Genomic DNA, 18047 nt, shown 5'->3' with positions numbered 1-18047 from the left:
GTGTCCTCTGTATCATGATCTGAGAGAGGTATTGTTTTATTGTGTCCTCTGTATCATGATCTGAGAGAGGTATTGTTTTATTGTGTCCTCTGTATCATGATCTGAGAGATTGTTTTATTGTGTCCTCTGTATCATGATCTGAGAGAGGTATTGTTTTATTGTGTCCTCTGTATCATGATCTGAGAGAGGTATTGTTTTATTGTGTCCTCTGTATCATGATCTGAGAGAGGTATTGTTTTATTGTGTCCTCTGTATCATGATCTGAGAGAGGTATTGTTTTATTGTGTCCTCTGTATCATGATCTGAGAGAAGTATTGTTTTATTGTGTCCTCTGTATCATGATCTGAGAGAAGTATTGTTTTATTGTGTCCTCTGTATCATGATCTGAGAGAAGTATTGTTTTATTGTGTCCTCTGTATCATGATCTGAGAGAGGTATTGTTTTATTGTGTCCTCTGTATCATGATCTGAGAGAGGTATTGTTTTATTGTGTCCTCTGTATCATGATCTGAGAGATTGTTTTATTGTGTCCTCTGTATCATGATCTGAGAGAAGTATTGTTTTATTGTGTCCTCTGTATCATGATCTGAGAGAAGTATTGTTTTATTGTGTCCTCTGTATCATGATCTAAGAGAGGTATTGTTTTATTGTGTCCTCTGTATCATGATCTGAGAGAGGTATTGTTTTATTGTGTCCTCTGTATCATGATCTGAGAGAGGTATTGTTTTATTGTGTCCTCTGTATCATGATCTGAGAGAAGTATTGTTTTATTGTGTCCTCTGTATCATGATCTGAGAGAAGTATTGTTTTATTGTGTCCTCTGTATCATGATCTGAGAGAAGTATTGTTTTATTGTGTCCTCTGTATCATGATCTGAGAGAAGTATTGTTTTATTGTGTCCTCTGTATCATGATCTGAGAGAAGTATTGTTTTATTGTGTCCTCTGTATCATGATCTGAGAGAAGTATTGTTTTATTGTGTCCTCTGTATCATGATCTGAGAGAGGTATTGTTTTATTGTGTCCTCTGTATCATGATCTGAGAGAGGTATTGTTTTATTGTGTCCTCTGTATCATGATCTGAGAGAAGTATTGTTTTATTGTGTCCTCTGTATCATGATCTGAGAGAGGTATTGTTTTATTGTGTCCTCTGTATCATGATCTGAGAGAGGTATTGTTTTATTGTGTCCTCTGTATCATGATCTGAGAGAGGTATTGTTTTATTGTGTCCTCTGTATCATGATCTGAGAGAGGTATTGTTTTATTGTGTCCTCTGTATCATGATCTGAGAGAGGTATTGTTTTATTGTGTACTCTGTATCATGATACAATTTACAATGTAGGCATTTAGCAGACGCTCTTAATCCAGAGCGACTTACATTAAGCAATAACAAAAGCATGGCATACTGTACATCACATATATAAAAAAGTAGTTATCATGAATCATGCGTAAACTAAGTAACGTAACAGTGGAGTATCTATGTAAACTATACATACTATACTATATACTATAATATACATGTGTACTATAAGGTGCTATGACTACATAAAATGCAATTCTAGAGCTGTCTACGTAACAAGCTATAAGTCTGTTTAAAATACTATCTAAGTCTACATAATGTGCTATCTAAGGGGATAGGCTAGGGCAAGTGCTACGGGCCATGGTGGAGTCTGAAGAGGTGGGTTTTCAGACTACGGCGGAAGATTGGGAGTGAGGCTGCAGTTCTGACTGTGATGGGAAGTGCATTCCATAGTTTTGGAGCCAGAAGGGAGAAGAGTTTGGGACGTGTGGAGTGTTGTCCCGGCGTTTTTAGTGAAGGTACCTCCAGCTTCCCTGCGTTGGCTGATCTGAGTGCGCGGGAGGGTTTGTAGGGTACGATCATACTTGTGAGATATTGGGGAGCCATGCCTTTGGTTGCTTTGAATGCCAGCATCAGAGTTTTGTATTCTGTGCGGGCAGCGACCGGGAGCCAATGGAGGGAGCGGAGAAGGGGGGAGACGTGTGAGAAATGATGATCTGAGAGAAGTATTGTTTGAAAGAGTCCACACCCCAGATCTGATGATCTGAGAGAAGTATTGTTTGAAAGAGTCCACACCCCAGATCTGGACTTGGTGGAGTGTGAGAGTGATGCAGTGGTTGAGTTTCTCTTTCACCATGTTTTCGCTAAATTGTATTATATTACAGATGAACGTATAACTGTTTTACAGATTGGTTATGTATTCCATGTTCAGGTATGTGTGGGTTTATACTACGGTCTGTAATCTGAATGAGTCGCTGGCTGGCTACACCTGAATGTTCTTGTTTTGTTCTGTTATTGATTTAAATTGCTGTGTCTGATAATCCCATGTGGGATGGGTCAAAAATTGTCCGGACACGAAAATAAAATATTCATTCATTCATTCATTCATTCATTCAGTTTCCACCACTACTTATTTGTGAAGATCGCCGTAGAATAAAATTCCTCTGGCGTTCTACATTTAAAAACACCCACAAATAAGTAAATAACACAACGTGGGGGTTGACGGTTCAAGGTTTTCATCATTTTTTGTTCAGAAAGCCACAGCGAGGAGAGCTTTCATGTGCATCGTGTTGTAGGAATGGAATGAGAAGTGATGTGACCCTGATATTCCTCTGTACTCTGTCACTGCTGTGAACTAAAAACACAAAGTGTGACCCTGATATTCCTCTGTACTCTGTCACTGCTGTGAACTAAAAACACAAAGTGTGACCCTGATATTCCTCTGTACTGTCACTGTACTCCGTCCCTGTGTCATATGTCGCTGCTGTGAAGTGAAAACATGGAATAGTTTCAGGACAAAACAAACAGATGAGTGTGTACACTTAATTGATGTGGTGCGATGCTGTCATATAACACAACAAAAGCGTCCAGTTCTGGAATGTTCCTTATTGGCTGAGCGAGATCACACACGCCTTGTGAACAATACTCACAGTGCTGCTGTTGTTGTTGTTGTTGTTGTTAACACTTTGCCCAGGGTTATTTAAGTGTTAATGTTTAGTTGAAATGCCGATGAGGTCAGTGTGCTAACTGTGCACAGATCTACTGTATGGCGTGTAGATCAGAGACATTCTATAGGGCTATTAACTAACTAAATGTATAAGATCAGAGACATTCTATAGGGCTATTAACTAACTAAATGTATAAGATCAGAGACATTCTATAGGGCTATTAACTTGTAAACCGAGATTATTCATCTAATATTCAATATTGGTATTCAACCAACTTACAGTTAGTTGATTTAAAATGTGTGTGTGTGTGTGTGTGTGTGTGTGTGTGTGTGTGTGTGTGTGTGTGTGTGTGTGTGTGTGTGTGTGTGTGTGTGTGTGTGTGTGTGTGTGTGTGTGTGTGTGTGTGCTTCATGACGCCCATGGCTCTGTACATGTCAACGCTCTGTGGACGACGGACGTAACCACTTAGGACCTGGAAACACTTGTCACTTTAGCGTTAAACCACACTAACCATTCGTTTAAACTTGTATCTGATATTGAATAATAGCAGATCTACAAGCTCGTAGCGTGGCACTCGGTGCACTACAAGCTCATCTGCTATATGAGGAACAACATGTTTTCAGATGGAGGTCGGCTGTATGAGAACCACCGTCATAGAAGACATGTCAGGTCTCAATGTGTTAAATACTTTCCACATAATCATAACAACAGGTAACCATGTTAAGACAATAGAATAGCAGAGGAGGTACGGTACGGTACAGTACGGTACACACAGTGACTCTGTGTGACTCTGTTGAAGTGGTGTGGTCTGAAGTGGTCACGATGGATGCAGGAGTGGCTCAGTGCTTTGTTTTCTACACAATGTTAGTCCTTCTGAAATAACTCAACAGACCAACCAGCTCTATACAAACAAAGCCCCCGAAAGATCGCACGCACGCACGCACGCACGCACGCACGCACGCACGCACGCACGCACGCACGCACGCACGCACGCAGCCTTGGAGCGCCTGCTGGGCTCTCCTCGGTGACACGCAAGAGTGAGACGTCATCGAAAAACTCCCTCCCCTGTTTAGCTGATGAAAACGAAAATCTTAAAACGTTCATAACTCGCGATCTAAATCATCCCGTCTAATTATGAAAAAAGATCCTGTGTTAGACGGCGCTCCACGGTCCAGTCGCTATAGTCGCGATAGATTTATTCTTACCTCCCGTTGTTGTCGATCGACTCTAGAGTGGTGTGGCTATTGTTAGCTGCTACACACACATTCACAACAACTTCCGGTGCCCCGCTAAAAGTGGTCCGGGCGCTATAAATGATGGGCACATTTTATGAATGGATTAAATAGGTCCGGGCCCTCAAGGTGTTAATGAACTGGTGGGCGTGTCCACATAAAAGCATGATTTTAACAAATACTGTACACTTTTTGGAAAAAGTTCTTCCTCCTTATATTATAATAATAATACCTGATGATCATGTTTTAGGGTGGGAAAAAATCGTGGCACTCCATCTTTAACAATGTTCGCTTTAAATTAATATATGTAGCCTATTCAAATAATTGCACAAATGTGACTCTTTTTTTATACAGAGACAGTCATGGTGGCATTTATTTTTATCCAAAATGAGTTAATAGCACAGACTCTTCACATAAAAAAGCATGTCTGAAATAAATGTCAAGCTGAAATCTCTGGGGCAGCATTGGCCCAAAACCTTGGCCCAAACCTTTTTGGCCATGGACCCCCTGTTACCTCCCGACCCCCCCCCCACATGGCCATGGACCCCCTGTTACCTCCCGACCCCCCCCCCCCCCCCCCACATGGCCATGGACCCCCTGTTACCTCCCGACCCCCCCCCCCCCACATGGCCATGGACCCCCTGTTACCTCCCGACCCCCCCCCCCCCCCCACATGGCCATGGACCCCCTGTTACCTCCCGACCCCCCCCCCCCCACATGGCCATGGACCCCCTGTTACCTCCCGACCCCCCCCCCCCCCCACATGGCCATGGACCCCCTGTTACCTCCCGACCTAGCTGACGCCCCCCCCCCCACATGGCCATGGACCCCCTGTTACCTCCCGACCTAGCTGACCCCCCCCCCCCCCACATGGCCATGGACCCCCTGTTACCTCCCGACCTAGCTGACCCCCCCCCCCCACATGGCCATGGACCCCCTGTTACCTCCCGACCTAGCTGACCCCCCCCCCCCCACATGGCCATGGACCCCCTGTTACCTCCCGACCTAGCTGACCCCCCCCCCCCCCACATGGCCATGGACCCCCTGTTACCTCCCGACCTAGCTGACCCCCCCCCCCCCCCCACATGGCCATGGACCCCCTGTTACCTCCCGACCTAGCTGACCCCCCCCCCCCCCCCACATGGCCATGGACCCCCTGTTACCTCCCGACCTAGCTGACCCCCCCCCCCCCCCACATGCCCATGGACCCCCTGTTACCTCCCGACCCCCCCCCCCCCCCCACATGGCCATGGACCCCCTGTTACCTCCCGACCTAGCTGACCCCCCCCCCCCCCCCACATGGCCATGGACCCCCTGTTACCTCCCGACCTAGCTGACCCCCCCCCCCCCCCCCCCCCACATGGCCATGCACCCCCTGTTACCTCCCGACCTAGCTGACCCCCCCCCCCCCCCCCCCACATGGCCATGCACCCCCTGTTACCTCCCGCCCTAGCTGACCCCCCCCCCCCCCCCCCCCCACACATGGCCATGCACCCCCTGTTACCTCCCGCCCTAGCTGACCCCCCCCCCCCCACATGGCCATGGACCCCCTGTTACCTACCGACCTAGCTGACCCCCCCCCCCCCCACATGGCCATGGACCCCCTGTTACCTCCCGACCTAGCTGACCCCCCCCCCCCCCCCACATGGCCATGGACCCCCTGTTACCTCCCGACCTAGCTGACCCCCCCCCCCCCCCCCCACATGGCCATGCACCCCCTGTTACCTCCCGCCCTAGCTGAGCCTTTTCATGTCGTGCACCCCCTAGAAGGCGCTCGCGCACCACAAGGGGTGCACGCACCACAGCACCCCCTAGAAGGCGCTCGCGCACCACAAGGGGTGCACGCACCACAGCACCCCCTAGAAGGCGCTCGCGCACCACAAGGGGTGCACGCACCACAGCACCCCCTAGAAGGCGCTCGCGCACCACAAGGGGTCCACGCACCACAGCACCCCCTAGAAGGCGCTCGCGCACCACAAGGGGTCCACGCACCACAGCACCCCCTAGAAGGCGCTCGCGCACCACAAGGGGTGCACGCACCACAGCACCCCCTAGAAGGCGCTCGCGCACCACAGCACCCCCTAGAAGGCGCTCGCGCACCACAGCACCCCCTAGAAGGCGCTCGCGCACCACAAGGGGAGCACGCACCACAGCACCCCCTAGAAGGCGCTCACGCACCACAAGGGGTGCACGCACCACAGCACCCCCTAGAAGGCGCTCGCGCACCACAAGGGGTGCACGCACCACAGCACCCCCTAGAAGGCGCTCGCGCACCACAAGGGGTGCACGCACCACAAGGGGAGCACGCACCACAGCACCCCCTAGAAGGCGCTCGCGCACCACAAGGGGAGCACGCACCACAGTTTGGGAACCACTGGCCTAAGGGTTAGAGGAGCGCCATTGTTGCCGAAAGGTTGCCGGTTCGATTCCCCGGACGGGCAGGACAAATCTGGGTTGGGAAGTGATTGTCATCACTCACCCAACACCGCTGAAGTGCCCTTGAGCAAGGCACTGAACCCCCAACTGCTCCAGTGGAGCTGCTTAGTGGCCAACAGTATAAGACCCGTTTTCTCAACTCGCTGTTTTCTGTAAGACATTACTCTTTGAAGCTATGATTCCCTGCTTTCACATGACATGAAAAGAAAAATGGAAATTAATATTGTTTTAGCCTCGGTCAGAAGCGATCACACCGGAATTACTGTAAATGTGTTAAGTGGTTCAGATGTGGAGGTGAGAGGAGTGAAGAGGATTAGTCATACTTGAAGCAGTTAAACTACACACAGCCTCGAGGTCAAAGGTCAAGGATACACAGCTTCCATCTTCTATATAGGACACAATCATAGAGTATATAAAAGGATAGAGACTGATCTGGCGCGAAGCTCGAACCACAAGCCAAGCCAAAACAATGTTAAGAACCACAAGCCAAAACAACGTTAAGAACCACAAGCCAAGCCAAAACAACGTTAAGAACCACAAGCCAATGTTAAGAACCACAAGCCAAGCCTAAACAACGTTAAGAACCACAAGCCAAGCCAAAACAACGTTAAGAACCACAAGCCAAGCCAAAACAAACCTTTGTTCAGATCAGACCTGAATTATAAACGCCACATTAACTGATTCGCTGCGTTGCGGCTATAGACCCGAGGTTCTGGGGGGGGTGGGGGTCCCTGGAACCACATATTTTCAGATGGGGGTCAGATGGGGGTCGGCGGGGGTCGGCGGGGGTCGGCGGGGTTTGGCGGGGGTCGGCGGGGGTCGGCGCCCAATTACAGATATTTTTGGGGGTCGTTGACATGAAAATGTTTGAGAACCACTGAAACATTGATTTTTCAGAAAACTTTTAGGATTTAGATTTAGAAGATATATTTTTAGAATCGTCCTCAGGTCAAAATGGGTTTTAATGCTTCAATACATTTCTGTAGGTGAAGACAGTGTGTGGGATTCCAGTCTTCTTCAGACTCCAGTTCATTTCTCCGACGTGTGTACGCATGCGGTGCGTACACACACCACAACGCGTGCGTACACACACCACAACGCGTGCGTACACACACCACAACGCGTGCGTACACACACACACACACACACCACAACGCGTGCGTACACACACACACACACACACCACAACGTGTGCGTACACACACCACACTGCCTGCGTACACACACCACACTGCCTGCGTACACACACCACACTGCCTGCGTACACACACCACACTGCCTGCGTACACACACCACACTGCCTGCGTACACACACCACACCACGTGTGCATAAGGACGTTTTCCTTCTGAACAGTAACGTAGCAGGTTTCCACTCCGACAGAGAGAGAGAAGGTTTCCACTCCGACAGAGAGAGAGAAGGTTTCCACTCCGACAGAGAGAGAGAGGATAATTCTTTGACAGTCTTAACTTAAGTCATTACTTTAATGCATCCGTTGTGTTCTGTTCCTCTGGACCTTCCCTCCGCTCACCCTGCGTGACTCAGAGTCTGGCTGAACCCAAAGCGTTCAGAACCGTCCACGTGACGTCTCATAAACGGATGTGCGTTTGTGCTTGTAGCCTCTGTACCCATCATCATTTCCTTGTCACAGCCTTGGATCGTTTGAAATTTGTTATAGCACTTAAAACCAGGACAATTACACAAACGTCTTCTATGTCAGTGGTTCTCAAAGTTTTTCATGTCGAGGACCCAAAAAAAAATATGTAATTGGCCGCCGACCCCCACCATCGGAAAATATGTAGTTCCAGGGACCCCACCCCAGAAGGAAAGAGTTGAGCTAAAAACACTCTGAAAGAATATATATTCAAAGATTTGTGCCACGTTTTCACAATTTTTCAAAAATAGCAGATCTACAAGATCGTAGCACGGCACTCGGTGCCGCGCTATGAGCATCGAGGACAGACGCTACAGGTCACATCGAGGACAGACGCTACAGAGTGGTGACATCGAGGACAGACGCTACAGGTCACATCGAGGACAGACGCTACAGAGTGGTCACATCGAGGACAGACGCTACAGAGTGGTCACATCGAGGACAGACGCTACAGAGTGGTCACATCGAGGACAGACGCTACAGAGTGGTCACATCGAGGACAGACGCTACAGAGTGGTCACATCGAGGACAGAAACAGACGCTACAGAGTGGTCACATCGAGGACAGACGCTACAGAGTGGTCACATCGAGGACAGACGCTACAGAGTGGTCACATTGAGGACAGACGCTACAGAGTGGTCACATCGAGGACAGACGCTACAGAGTGGTCACATTGAGGACAGACGCTACAGAGTGGTCACATCGAGGACAGACGCTACAGAGTGGTCACATCGAGGACAGACGCTACAGAGTGGTCACATCGAGGACAGACGCTACAGAGTGGTCACATCGAGGACAGACGCTACAGAGTGGTCACATTGAGGACAGACGCTACAGAGTGGTCACATCGAGGACAGACGCTACAGAGTGGTCACATTGAGGACAGACGCTACAGAGTGGTCACATCGAGGACAGAAACAGACGCTACAGAGTGGTCACATTGAGGACAGACGCTACAGAGTGGTCACATCGAGGACAGACGCTACAGAGTGGTCACATCGAGGACAGAGGCTACAGGTCACATCGAGGACAAAAACAGTTTTTAGGGGCAGCGGTGGCCGAACGGTTTGCGGAGCGGTCTTGTTATCGAAAGGTCGCCAGTTCGAATCCCCGGACCGGCACGTTAAAATTACCACCCCTGAAGTGCCCTTGAGCAAGGCATTGAACCCCTACCATGAAATGTTCTATGAGCAGGGTGTGGCTGTAAACAAGCATCTCGAGCTTAGTCCATTCACCCTGGGTAAACAAAGAACTTTGCTTTTGCTTTGCTTACACTCAATGCTGCTCAAACATTTATAATCTGTTGCTGAAATAACTTGTGCAATTGATTTATAGTTTGATTAGGTTTGAGATTTTGTTTTAGTGAAAGACAAAAACAGATTATTTCTGTTGAAACTGATTTGCACCTGCAATCAAACTTTCTTCCAAACCAAATGGACCCGTTTGGTTCCATTTCTATTTCAGTGTATATTTGGTCACAGACATTAATATATATAAAAAAAGAAAAAGGCATTTCAAATTGGATCTTAATGAAAAAGGTTTAGAATCATTGATTAAATTAATGTATGAGATTAGAATGACCAACATAATGCCAACCTATTGATGCTGAATGGTAATGGGACATGGATTAATGGCTTTAAAGGACCACTTCACCACTTTTCAACCCATCTTCATATGATCGGTCCTCACTAATGTTCATAGCACCATTTTGTCTGTGTCTCATAGGAGGGATGTGGGCAGTTCAGTTTATGAGACACAGACTGGTTTCTGAACTGCCCACAGCCCTCCTATGAGACAGAGACTGGTTTCTGAACCGCCCACAACCCTCCTATGAGACACAGACTGGTTTCTGAACTGTCCACAGTCCTCCTATGAGACACAGACTGGTTTCTGGACTGCCCACAACCCTCCTATGAGACACAGACTGGTCTCTGAACCGCCCACAACCCTCCTATGAGACACATCCTGGTTTCTGAACTGCCCACAGCCGAGACACAGATTGGTTTCTGAACTGCCCACAGCCCTCCTATGAGACACAGACTGGTCTCTGAACCGCCCACAACCCTCCTATGAGACATACTGGTTTCTGAACTGCCCACAGCCCTCCTATGAGACACAGACTGGTTTCTGAACTGCCCACAGCCCTCCTATGAGACACAGACTGGTTTCTGAACTGCCCACAGCCCAGACACAGACTGGTTTCTGAACCGCCCACAGTCCTCCTATGAGACACAGACTGGTTTCTGAACCGCCCACAGCCCTCACAGACTGGTTTCTGAACCAGTCACAGCCCTCCTATGAGACAGACTGGTTTCTGAACTGCTCACAGCCCTCCTATGAGACACAGACTGGTTTCTGAACTGCCCACAGCCCTGAGACACAGACTGGTTTCTGAGCTGCCCACAGCCCTCCTATGAGACACAGACTGGTTTCTGAACTGCTCACAGCCCTCCTATGAGACACAGACTGGTTTCTGAACTGCCCACAGTCCTCCCATGAGACACAGACTGGTTTCTGAACTGCCCACAGCCCTCCTATGAGACACAGACTGGTTTCTGAACCGCCCACAGCCCTACACAGACTGGTTTCTGAACCGCCCACAGCCCTCCTATGAGACACAGACTGGTTTCTGAACCGCCCACAGTCCTCCTATGAGACACAGACTGGTTTCTGAACTGCCCACAGCCCATGAGAGAGACTGGTTTCTGAACTGCCCACAGCCCAGACACAGACTGGTTTCTTAACTGCCCACAGCCCTCCTATGAGACAGACTGGTTTCTGAACTGCCCACAGCCCTCCTATGACACATACTGGTTTCTGAACCGCCCACAGCCCTCCTATGAGACACAGACTGGTTTCTGAACCGCCCGCAGCCCTCCTATGAGACACAGACTGGTTTCTGAACTGCCCAACTACACAGACACACAAAATAAATCGTGCTATTTTACTATACGGAGATTAGTGAGGTCCAAGAGTAAAATTACACTATCATGAGTTAAATTATTGTAACATCTGCATTACAAGAAGTCTACACAATAATTGTTATTTTGACCAACATTTGCCTGTTGTCTCTCCTAATGGTACCAACATCATGTTATCTCTCCTAATGGTACCAACATCATGTTATCAACACCATGTTATCTCTCCTAATGGTACCAACACCATGTTATCTCTCCTAATGGTACCAACATCATGTTATCTCTCCTAATGGTACCAACACCATGTTATCTCTCCTAATGGTACCAACATCATGTTATCTCTCCTAATGGTACCAACATCATGTTATCTCTCCTAATGGTACCAACATAATGTTATCTCTCCTAATGGTACCAACACCATGTTATCTCTCCTAATGGTACCAACATCATGTTATCTCTCCTAATGGAACCAACATCATGTTATCTCTCCTAATGGTACCAACGCCATGTTATCTCTCCTAATGGAACCAACATCATGTTATCTCTCCTAATGGTACCAACGCCATGTTATCTCTCCTAATGGTACCAACATCATGTTATCTCTCCTAATGGTACCAACACCATGTTATCTCTCCTAATGGTACCAACATCATGCTATCTCTCCTAATGGTACCAACACCATGTTATCTCTCCTAATGGTACCAACACCATGTTATCTCTCCTAATGGTACCAACACCATGTTATCTCTCCTAATGGTACCAACACCATGTTATCTCTCCTAATGGTACCAACATCATGTTATCTCTCCTAATGGTACCAACATCATGTTATCTCTCCTAATGGTACCAACATCATGTTATCTCTCCTAATGGTACCAACATCATTTTATCTCTCCTAATGGTACCAACATCATGCTATCTCTCCTAATGGTACCAACATCATGTTATCTCTCCTAATGGTACCAACATCATGTTATCTCTCCTAATGGTACCAACATCATTTTATCTCTCCTAATGGTACCAACATCATGCTATCTCTCCTAATGGTACCAACATCATGCTATCTCTCCTAATGGTACCAACACCATGTTATCTCTCCTAATGGTACCAACACCATGTTATCTCTCCTAATGGTACCAACACCATGTTATCTCTCCTAATGGTACCAACACCATGTTATCTCTCCTAATGGTACCAACACCATGTTATCTCTCCTAATGGTACCAACATCATGTTGTCTCTCCTAATGGTACCAACATCATGTTATCTCTCCTAATGGTACCAACACCATGTTATCTCTCCTAATGGTACCAACACCATGTTATCTCTCCTAATGGTACCAACACCATGTTATCTCTCCTAATGGTACCAACACCATGTTATCTCTCCTAATGGTACCAACACCATGTTATCTCTCCTAATGGTACCAACACCATGTTATCTCTCCTAATGGTACCAACACCATGTTATCTCTCCTAATGGTACCAACACCATGTTATCTCTCCTAATGGTACCAACATCATGTTATCTCTCCTAATGGTACCAACATCATGTTATCTCTCCTAATGGTACCAACATCATGTTATCTCTCCTAATGGTACCAACACCATGTTATCTCTCCTAATGGTACCAACATCATGTTATCTCTCCTAATGGTACCAACATCATGTTATCTCTCCTAATGGTACCAACATCATGGTATCTCTCCTAATGGTACCAACATCATGTTATCTTTCCTAATGGTACCAACATCATGTTATCTCTCCTAATGGTACCAACATCATGTTGTCTCTCCTAATGGTACCAACACCATGTTATCTCTCCTAATGGTACCAACATCATGTTATCTCTCCTAATGGTACCAACATCATGTTATCTCTCCTAATGGTACCAACATCATGTTATCTCTCCTAATGGTACCAACATCATGTTATCTCTCCTAATGGTACCAACATCATGTTATCTCTCCTAATGGTACCAACACCATGTTATCTCTCCTAATGGTACCAACACCATGTTATCTCTCCTAATGGTACCAACATCATGTTATCTCTCCTAATGGTACCAACATCATGTTATCTCTCCTAATGGTACCAACACCATGTTATCTCTCCTAATGGTACCAACACCATGTTATCTCTCCTAATGGTACCAACATCATGTTATCTCTCCTAATGGTACCAACACCATGTTATCTCTCCTAATGGTACCAACACCATGTTATCTCTCCTAATGGTACCAACATCATGTTATCTCTCCTAATGGTACCAGCACCATGTTAAGGGGGTGGGGGGGGAAACATACAGTGAGGGGAAAAGGGGGTGGGGGTGGGGGGGGAAACATACAGTGAGGGGAAAAGGGGGTGGGGGTGGGGGGGGAAACATACAGTGAGGGGGAAAGGGGGTGGGGGGGGGGAACATACAGTGAGGGGGAAAGGGGGTGGGGGGGGGAACATACAGTGAGGGGGGGTGGGGGAATGTAAAATGTAAAATGCACTCTTCAAATAATGTGGCTAAAGGCCTTTGGCAGTCTGTGTTTGGTTACTATAGGTAAATAGATCTGTCTTTACCACAATAGGATCCCGTTAAAACAAAAGAAGAATGTGTGGATTCAGTGAATCACTATCAGGTGATCCAGAGATATTGATCTTCAGCCAGTGAAGCCATGATGATTATTAGGATTCCTAAGATGTCTAAAGGTCGCATGCTGATGATGACCAATCAATCAATGCACTCACAACAACGTGCATTTAATTATTCAGTGTTAGGGGCTCTGCAGCGTGACATTTGAGACAGAACACACAAAACTCTGTCAAACGTTTCGTCGACTGGCCTTTTTCACTGACAGAAACTACATTAAAACTATAAAAACTAGACTCAAATGTTAAAAGGAGTGAAGCTGGGCATGCTGTGGATGGTATGCGTGCGCACGCGCGCGCGCGCGTGCGCACACGCACACGCACACACACACACACACACACACACACACACACACACACACACACACACACACACACAGGTTTGTATGTTTTATTTACATGTATGTTTTATTTATGGCATTATATGTTTTATTAATAGACAGATGGATGTATATTAGGACAGAATGTTTCTCAACAGTGCTCTGCGTCAGACTAAATATAAACCTATGAGTGGCAGTGGATCAGCGGTGGAGTGGCCGGATGGTAACCGCAAGGTTCCCGGTTTGATCCCTGTGGGCTCCCCCAGAGTTAGTGTCGAAGTGTCCTTGAGCAAGACTCTCTCTGAACCCCTAAGTGCTCCTGATGTGCAGGTTGGATGGTCTCCTCTCTCATCAGTGTGTGAATGTGTGTGTGAACGTGTGTGTGAGCGTGCGTGCGTGCGTGCGTGCGTGCGTGCGTGCGTGCGTGCGTGCGTCACATATAAGACCAACAGCAGTGATTAAACGGTTTGATCTCATCATTATTAATTAATCTTTCATTTCCGTCACATTAACGACTCTCTTTTCATCTCCTGAACCTGCTGAGTGTGAAGCCTCCGTGTTGCTGATGAGCTCCAGGCAGCACAGCCTAGACGGAGTGCCGCGCTACGAGCTTGTAGTTCTGCTATTTTTGGAAAAATCGTGGGGGGGTGGGGGTGGGGGGGGGGGGGGGGGGGGGTGTCCGCAGCAGCCAAATACAGATCATTTTCGGGGTTCTTGATGTGAGAAAGGTTGAGAACCACTGATACTAACAGAACCACTGATACTAACAGAACCACTGATACTAACAGAACCACTGATACTAACAGAACCACTGATACTAATAGAACCACTGATACTAACAGAACCACTGATACTAACAGAACCACTGATACTAACAGAACCACTGATACTAATAGAACCACTGATACTAACAGAACCACTGATACTAACAGAACCACTGATACTAATAGAACCACTGATACTAACAGAACCACTGATACTAATAGAACCACTGATACTAACAGAACCACTGATACTAACAGAACCACTGATACTAACAGAACCACTGATACTAATAGAACCACTGATACTAACAGAACCACTGATACTAACAGAACCACTGATACTAACAGAACCACTGATACTAACAGAACCACTGATACTAACAGAACCACTGATACTAACAGAACCACTGATACTAATAGAACCAGAACCACTGATACTAATAGAACCAGAACCACTGATACTAATAGAACCAGAACCACTGATACTAATAGAACCAGAACCACTGATACTAATAGAACCAGAACCACTGATACTAATAGAACCAGAACCACTGATACTAACAGAAACACTGATACTAACAGAACCACTGATACTAATAGAACCACTGATACTAATAGAACCACTGATACTAATAGAACCACTGATACTAACAGAACCACTGATACTAACAGAACCACTGATACTAATAGAACCACTGATACTAATAGAACCACTGATACTAATAGAACCACTGATACTAACAGAACCACTGATACTAACAGAACCACTGATACTAATAGAACCACTGATACTAACAGAAACACTGATACTAATAGAACCACTGATACTAATAGAACCACTGATACTAATAGAACCACTGATACTAACAGAACCACTGATACTAACAGAACCACTGATACTAATAGAACCACTGATACTAATAGAACCACTGATACTAATAGAACCACTGATACTAACAGAACCACTGATACTAACAGAACCACTGATACTAATAGAACCACTGATACTAACAGAAACACTGATACTAATAGAACCACTGATACTAATAGAACCACTGATACTAATAGAACCACTGATACTAACAGAACCACTGATACTAACAGAACCACTGATACTAACAGAACCACTGATACTAACAGAACCACTGATACTAATAGAACCACTGATACTAACAGAACCACTGATACTAATAGAACCACTGATACTAATAGAACCACTGATACTAATAGAACCACTGATACTAATAGAACCACTGATACTAATAGAACCACTGATACTAACAGAACCACTGATACTAATAGAACCACTGATACTAATAGAACCACTGATACTAACAGAACCACTGATACTAATAGAACCACTGATACTAACAGAACCACTGATACTAATAGAACCACTGATACTAATAGAACCACTGATACTAATAGAACCACTGATACTAACAGAACCACTGATACTAACAGAACCACTGATACTAATAGAACCACTGATACTAACAGAACCACTGATACTAATAGAACCACTGATACTAATAGAACCACTGATACTAACAGAACCACTGATACTAATAGAACCACTGATACTAATAGAACCACTGATACTAACAGAACCACTGATACTAATAGAACCACTGATACTAATAGAACCACTGATACTAACAGAACCACTGATACTAACAGAACCACTGATACTAACAGAACCACTGATACTAATAGAACCACTGATACTAATAGAACCAGAACCACTGATACTAATAGAACCAGAACCACTGATACTAATAGAACCAGAACCACTGATACTAATAGAACCAGAACCACTGATACTAATAGAACCAGAACCACTGATACTAATAGAACCAGAACCACTGATACTAACAGAAACACTGATACTAACAGAACCACTGATACTAATAGAACCACTGATACTAATAGAAACACTGATACTAACAGAACCACTGATACTAATAGAACCACTGATACTAACAGAACCACTGATACTAATAGAACCACTGATACTAATAGAACCACTGATACTAACAGAACCACTGATACTAATAGAAACACTGATACTAATAGAACCACTGATACTAATAGAACCACTGATACTAATAGAACCACTGATACTAACAGAACCACTGATACTAATAGAACCACTGATACTAATAGAAACACTGATACTAATAGAACCACTGATACTAACAGAACCACTGATACTAATAGAAACACTGATACTAATAGAACCACTGATACTAATAGAACCACTGATACTAATAGAACCACTGATACTAACAGAACCACTGATACTAATAGAACCACTGATACTAACAGAACCACTGATACTAATAGAACCACTGATACTAATAGAACCACTGATACTAATAGAACCACTGATACTAACAGAACCACTGATACTAATAGAACCACTGATACTAATAGAACCACTGATACTAATAGAACCACTGATACTAACAGAACCACTGATACTAATAGAACCACTGATACTAACAGAACCACTGATACTAATAGAAACACTGATACTAACAGAACCACTGATACTAATAGAACCACTGATACTAACAGAACCACTGATACTAACAGAACCACTGATACTAACAGAACCACTGATACTAACAGAACCACTAATAGAACCACTGATACTAATAGAAACACTGATACTAACAGAACCACTGATACTAATAGAACCACTGATACTAACAGAACCACTGATACTAACAGAACCACTGATACTAACAGAACCACTGATACTAACAGAACCACTAATAGAACCACTGATACTAACAGAACCACTAATAGAACCACTGATACTAACAGAACCACTGATACTAATAGAAACACTGATACTAACAGAACCACTGATACTAATAGAACCACTGATACTAACAGAACCACTGATACTAACAGAACCACTGATACTAACAGAACCACTGATACTAATAGAACCACTGATACTAACAGAACCACTGATACTAATAGAACCACTGATACTAACAGAACCACTGATACTAATAGAACCACTGATACTAACAGAACCACTGATACTAATAGAACCACTGATACTAACAGAACCACTGATACTAATAGAACCACTGATACTAACAGAAC

At 45.5% G+C, this 18047-nt stretch overlaps 1 long non-coding RNA gene across 1 annotated transcript in view; it reads right to left on the bottom strand.

The window, feature by feature from the left end:
• Window positions 1–18047, bottom strand: part of LOC306917786 — a 74720-nt gene that overhangs the window by 39169 nt on the left and 17504 nt on the right. The window lies entirely within an intron of this gene.

The sequence above is a fragment of the Electrona antarctica genome (assembly GCF_951216825.1).
Source record: "Electrona antarctica genome assembly, contig: scaffold_61, whole genome shotgun sequence".
Lineage (NCBI taxonomy): Eukaryota > Metazoa > Chordata > Actinopteri > Myctophiformes > Myctophidae > Electrona > Electrona antarctica.
This window is presented reverse-complemented; position numbering and strand designations above follow the sequence as displayed.